The following is a 6,698-nucleotide window of genomic DNA, read 5'->3' on the forward strand; positions in this document are numbered from 1 at the left end:
TTTTTTTTTTTTTTATAGACTTTCACCTACAGACCAAGTATTTTGTTTGTTTGATTTTGTTTTAGAAAATGGAATCTTGAGGGCTGGGAGTGTTGCTCATTTGGTGGAGTACCTGCCTTGTGTTCCTGAAGTCCTGAGTTTGATTGTTAGCACCTCATAAACCAGGGATGGTGGTCTATACCTCTAATCCCAACATTTGGAAGGAGAGGCAGGAGGATCTGAAGTTCAAGGTCATCCATTACATAGTGAAGTAGAGACCAACTCCTGAGACCTTGTCTCAAAACTTAATAAAATAAGATAGAATGTTGTCTGTCGTGGCAGCTCAAACCTATAATTCTCAGGCAGTCCTTAATTAGGTCCTCCTGTAGGAGATGCTTTTGCAGCTGGGCGGTCCCCCTGCATTTACATAGAGGTGGCCCTGCCGATCCTGCTACACTGCTTTCTCAGTTACTATTTCTGTGATTAGAGACTGTGATGTGATGGTTTGTATATGCTTTGCCCAGGGAGTGGCCACTATTAGGAGTTGTGGCCTGGTTGGAGTAGGTGTGCCCCTGTGGACATGGGTTTTAAAACCCTCATCCTAGCTGCCTGGAAGCCAGTCTTCTCCTGTTTGCCTTCTGAACAAGATGTAGAACTCTTAGCTCCTCCTGCACCATGCCTTCCTGGATGCCGCCATGCTCCTGCCTTGATGCCAACAGACTGAACCTCTGAATCTGTATGCCAGCCCCAATTAAATATTGTCCTTTATAAGACTTGCCTTGGTCATGGTGTTTGTTCACAGCAGTAAAACCCTAACTAAGACACGTTATAACCAAGGTAACTTATAGAAGAAAAAGATAATTGATGGCTTACAGTTTCAGAGAATTAGAGTCTATGACTGTCATGGCAGGGAACATGATGCTGGAACAGTAGTTGAGAGTTTAAATCTTGGTCTACAAGCAGGAGGCAGAGAAAACTAATGGAGCTGGCTCCAACAAGGCCACACCTCCTCATCCTTCCCAAACAGTTCCACCAACCTGGGACCAAGCATTCAAACAGATGATCCTATGTGGCTGTTCTCATTCAAGCCACCATGCCTGCTGAAGGGAATCCCCCAGGTCTGTTTTAGTCACCCAATGCATGCCAGATGTTGTGTAATTATCAGGTGTTTACTAGGTATCATTAGAATATTATTGAGAAAAATGTTTGTAATTTCTCCAACAATCTTCCTGTCCCACTTGTATATGAAGACCCCTCTGGGTGTGGAGAAAAATCACATTTTTTTTTTTCACAGATAAATCTAGATCTGGGGACTTTGGACAATCCAGGGAAAGCTGGGAGATTCAAAGAGAAGCATTAAAAGCCAAGATCTTAGCTCGAACAACAAATAAGGAAGAAAACACAAAAGTAAACTAATGTGTTATTGCTCTTGGTTGAAAACAAAACCAAAACCCAAGAGGCAAGAACTTTATGTCAAGGGAGAAACTGGGAAACAGAGGAGAGGAAACAGTATTCTGTCAGTTTGTTCTTTGTGTTTATGCCCAGATGAGCAAGAATGAGGACAGGGACCTAGATTGTTGTGCTTAGAGTCAACGCAGGGACAAGAAATTTAGCAGCAGACTGCAGGAGCTGCCTACCATTGATGCCCTGAGGGCTGAGCCACTGAGTGGCAGGACCAGACAATAGGGACATCCAGTAGCTCAGAAGTGGGAAGTCTTCCTGGTGGCTGAAGGTCACATTCTATCCTCGTAGGTCTTGATGTCTTCAACTGGAGAGACAAAGAGGCCATGCACCCGTGTTGGTATGCCCTGTGGACCAAACCTCTCTGAGCATACTCTTTCAGCTCTGAAAGTGTGTGTGTGTGTGTGTGTGTGTGTGTGTGCGCGTGTGCGTGTGCGCGTGCGCGTGCGTGTGCGTGTGTGTGTGTGTGTGTGTGTGTGTGTGTGTGTGTATGTGTTTCTCTTCCTGGATAGAACAAGGAGTGGGAAGTGACTTCAGCCCTGAATGACATTTTTTCCCCTTTAGATTGTTGAAGAACTCTAAGGAGAACTTAGTGTAAGTTCTAGAAAAGTAAGAGAATTTACCTTCTTGTCCACTCACCAGGGTTCTGTAGCTTACCATTTCTGCCCAAACTGCAAACAAATGAGCAAGAGCCCTGGTTTCCCGGAGGTCCAGCTCCAACAAGCAACTTCTGCTGTGTGGATTCCACTACTGTTAAAGGTGACTGAATGTACCATATGTATATATATACATATACATTATGTATATCACTCTTTTCAGACACACCAGAAGAGAGCATAGAATTCCATTACAGATAGTTGTGAGCCACCATGTAGTTGCTAGTTGCTGGGAATTGAACTCAGGACCTCTGGGAACGCAGTCAGTGCTCTTAACCTCTGAGCCATCTCTTCAGCCCTATCCATGAATTTCTAATATATTTACCATATGGCATCAAACCTTCCATATCCTTCAGAAACATTGCAGTCTTACATGGTGCTTTTCCTAGAACCCTTACCGGACGGAGTTTTCACTGGCTTTTCTCTTCCCTTTCTGTCACTGACTGGCTTTCCCTATAGAACATGCTACCTTTTCCTCCCTTTCCTTTTGGCTTTTTGAGGCAAAAATGAGTCCCATGTCATCCACATGGCCTCAAACACAGTGTGTAGCTCTGGATAACCTTGAAGTCTGCTCCTCCTGCAGCCTCCTCCCGAGTGTGTATATCATAGGTACTATCATTTTACATTATTGATTACTATGTTGTATGTATGTTTGTGTATATGTTGGGTAGGGCATGCATGGGCCACGATGCATGCGTGGAGGTCGGGAGACAACTTTATTCCTTCCACTGTAGGCATAATGGTATTATTTATGATGTAATTCAAATGCCGATTTCTGTGCCCCCATATCTGATTGCAACCTTACTGTATCTCCAGCCTCAATGGTGTATAAGCATTGCTTTCCATTTAGTCTCTGATTTGCCAATAAAAGCTGATCAGCTGGGCTGGAGAGATGGCTCAGCGGTTAAGAGCACCGACTGCACTTCCAGAGGTCCTGAGTTCAAATCCCAGCATCCAAATGGTGGCTCACAACCATCTGTAAAGGGATGTAATGCCCTCTTCTGGTGTCTCTGAGGAGAGCAATGGTGTACACACATACATAAAATAAATAAATAAAAACTGATCAGTCAATGACTGTGCAGAGGAGAGAATGGGGCAGGACTTTCTCCCAGCCAGGGGAGGGGGCAGGAGAGAGAGGAAGTAAGAATTAGCCAAGGGGATTAGGCACAGGGGGTTGGAGGGGGGAGGGCGTCATCATTCTGGACAGCACAAGAAAACAGCTCAAGCAGAGAAAGCCATAAAATGCAATTATCTAAGGGAATTTTTGCTCAGAAGTAGCCAGATTCACATAGAGGATTAAAATAGAGTAATAACTGCTCAGTTGTTGTGCCTTTAAAACATGCTAAGTAAATATAATGGTGCAGTCTCAATTATTTGGGAGCTAGCTGGGTAAGAGGAAACGTATTTAAAAGCCACTAACGTTCTACCTTTCTGTGGGTCTCAGGGATCTAACTCGCCTTGTCAAGACTGCACGATAAACACCTTTAACCCACTGAGCGGCTCAGCAACTCAAGGATTATAGATTAAGTCTCTCTCTCTCTCTCTCTCTCTCTTTCTTTCTCTGTCTCTTTCCTTTCCTCTCTTTTTTTTTCTGTTCCCCCAAAATAATTAGTGTGGCTGGCAGGTTCGGATCTGATGCCCCTAATGGTGCATCGGCTACAGGTGGACAGGTTGCACTGTCCCTGTCTTTGTGTTGCTGTCACCTGACAGTCAGACAGAGTCATTTATGATAAATAAAAGTCCTTTGGCTTATGGTTGTGAAAGCAGGGCCGCTCAGGAATGGATGGGTGCACGTGGTGAAATCATTCCCGTTAGCGGGGCTTCTACAGCATCTCAAGGGAGCTCAGGCAATTTCATGGTGAGAAAGGATGCTGATAAACTGGGGCTCTCCCCACTCATGGCCTCAACCAACGGAGATTTAATTAGCTCCTTTAGGTCACACACCCCCAAATACCATCGACCGTTTCCTTTCTGGTTTAGTGCTGGGGATTGAATTGGATTTCATGCATCTTAGGTCACTACTTTGTTGCTGAACTGTATATCCAGCCCTCTTGCTTCTTCTTATTCTAGGGCAAGGTTTTACTAAATTACTAGAGATCCTCCTGCATCAGCTTCCTCCACAGAGGTCACAGAGCTGTGCCATAGAGACGTGTTTGAGGATTGCATTTCAACATATATTTTGGAGGGAACAAATACCCGGACCAGAGCAGTTGCTGAGGTCACCACTTATGGGCTTTGGGGTTCAGATTTGCTTTGCTTGCCATAGGATTTTAGCAAACTATGGCTTATGGCTAGAAAAGCCACTTTTTAAAATGAGTAGCTGATGGTAGTGGCATACATTTTTAATCCTAGCACTCTGAAGGCAGAGGCAGGAGGATCTCTGTTTGTTCCAGGCTAGCCTAGTCTACAAAGGGAGTTCAGGACAGCCAAGGCTAGTTATACTGAGAAACTTTGTCTTGAAAGATAGATAGATAGATAGACAGACAGACAGACAGACAGACAGATAGATAGTGAACATGGCTCAGTGGCTAAGGGCACTTGCTCTTCCAACATGAGCCCCACCAGCAGTGTAAAAAGCTGGGCATGCCTGTGTGCACCTTTAACGTCAGCACTAGGGGCAGAGGAGACAGGTGGATCCTGAGAACTCACTGGCTAGTCATCCTTGCAAAAATACCCAGCTTCACTTGAAGATGCTACATCCAAGCAATAAAGTAGGGAGCAATAGAGAAAAACGTTTTAGATCCTGCTACGGCCTCTGCATGGGCACCCACGAACAGACACACACACACACACACACACACACACACACACACACACACACACACTCACACGCTAAAATGTGAGCATCCTATGGATGGGATTCACTACTTTTCTTTGACACTGGCAGGGCCGACATACCCCTGCTGTGGATTTGGCACTCTGCCTGTTACCTCCTGGGATGCCTCCCTGGCTCTCCACCTGCAGTTAGTTTATCAACGTTTACCTTAAGGTGGGAGCTGTAGGTGCTGGAAACCATTCCTGCATTAGGGTTTCTATGAGGATTAAAATAAACACTAGAAATAGAGGGTGGGACTCTGCCTGGAACACAGTGGTGCTGCAGGTCGTGAACTTTCTCACGGTTCCTAAAACGGTTTTGGAGCACAGCATAGAGAGATGACAAAGCTAGATGGATGAACTTCATGCTCTACGGAGTATTGCCTTGCGCTAATGAGCCTCCCAGCAATGTTCGGGGGGAGCCCTTCAAACCTGGACTCTTTCCCATTTCTTTGCCAAGTCCCTGGTATGCAGTACAGAACAGCTGAGTCTGGTAACTGATGGATGGCAACAGCATCCTCAGAAACTCCTGAGTTTACTCATCAGTGAATCCCACGGATCTGGCCGATGAAAAGGGACGGACAGAGGAAAGAACAACCAGAATTCTGAAGCCTCCCCTGAAGTGACTCCTGTACCTAGGATCATTCTGTGTTTGTCTGGCCGCTAGAGAGCACTTTGAGACTAACAAAGCTTGGGCTGTGTGCCCAGGCCTCCTTTTGAACCCTGCTGTCCTTGTGATGGGGGTGGTGGTGTGGAAGCGTGGGTGGGGGCGCATTTCCTCGCTGAGCTGCGCCATCTAGCTACCAGCAGTGGCTCACAAATGGCCATCAAGGTTGATGGATGCATTTTGTGAGGCTTAGGGGCCCCGTGGTAGTGATAATGAAGTATTCTGATGTTCAGATACATTTTATTCTGTCACTGTGGTTTTCTGCTTCTGGTGACATCACGTAATTTGTACTGCTTTACGGCGTCTTTGGAAGGCAAGCCTTTTCCACCAGGGTCCCAGTTTCCTTATTGCTCCGATTCTTTTCTGTCAGATTGAATTTCTCTCAAAGAGAAAATATTGCTTGATATTGATTCCAGCGCACGAGATAATTTCAGGTTCTCGCTCGGCAGTTCAGCCAAAGCCCTGTTTAAAATCTCGAAGAGGTTTTCCAAGGCTAAGAGGCACAGTTCAAAAGAACAGTTCTTAAATGTGTTTAAAAGACCCTTGGCTACATTCTCTGATGGTTTCATCAGCAGTTTGCACTGATACGCTCTCCATTGTTATCACAACTGAACCGTATCACAGGGAGTTGTACCAGCAAGACCATCAAGTTTCTCAAAAAGCTATAAAGCTTTGATGTTTTCTGGCCTATTTCTTACTGTGCTCTTAAACTGTTTAGCTTCTGCTGAGCCAAATGTGTACTTGCAAAGGCAAACGCAGTGGAAAAAAAAAAAAAAAACTCTTGAAGCATCCTGGTACTGCTGTAATATCGAGATGTACAGCAGGAGAATGAGTCTCTGTTAGGATGAGGTGAGGGGGTCAGCTCTTTGTGCTATGCATTGGGAATGACTAATACTGACCTTCAGCTGAGCTTTCTCCCATCAGTGCTGGGGTCTAGCTGCGGACCCATATGAAGAATCTGCTTTGCTGACCAGTGCTTATATACATATCCCAAAGTCACTCCATCATGGCGTCTGTGTTTGAATCAAAGAGAAATCAAAGACATCAGTTCTAGCCATTACTCCGCCACAGATGGAGGCATTTAGAAGGATGGATTTTCAAGGGGTTTCTTTGACAAAAAA

The 6,698-nt window shown here is 45.2% G+C and overlaps 1 protein-coding gene across 2 annotated transcripts in view; it reads left to right on the forward strand.

Annotated features, from left to right (window-relative positions):
• Positions 1 to 2,122: 2,122 nt before the first annotated feature.
• Positions 2,123 to 6,698, forward strand: part of Dctd (dCMP deaminase) — a 45,263-nt gene continuing 40,687 nt past the window's right edge. Inside the window, exon 1 of one of the 2 annotated variants that reach the window (XR_004109946.1) lies at positions 2,123 to 2,199. The gene's annotated coding sequence lies outside the window, so the exon portion shown is untranslated. The remainder of the gene's footprint in view (positions 2,200 to 6,698) is intronic. The other variant, XM_031339765.1, reaches the window with a different exon arrangement.

The sequence above is a fragment of the Mastomys coucha genome, unplaced genomic scaffold (genome assembly GCF_008632895.1).
Source record: "Mastomys coucha isolate ucsf_1 unplaced genomic scaffold, UCSF_Mcou_1 pScaffold22, whole genome shotgun sequence".
NCBI lineage: Eukaryota > Metazoa > Chordata > Mammalia > Rodentia > Muridae > Mastomys > Mastomys coucha.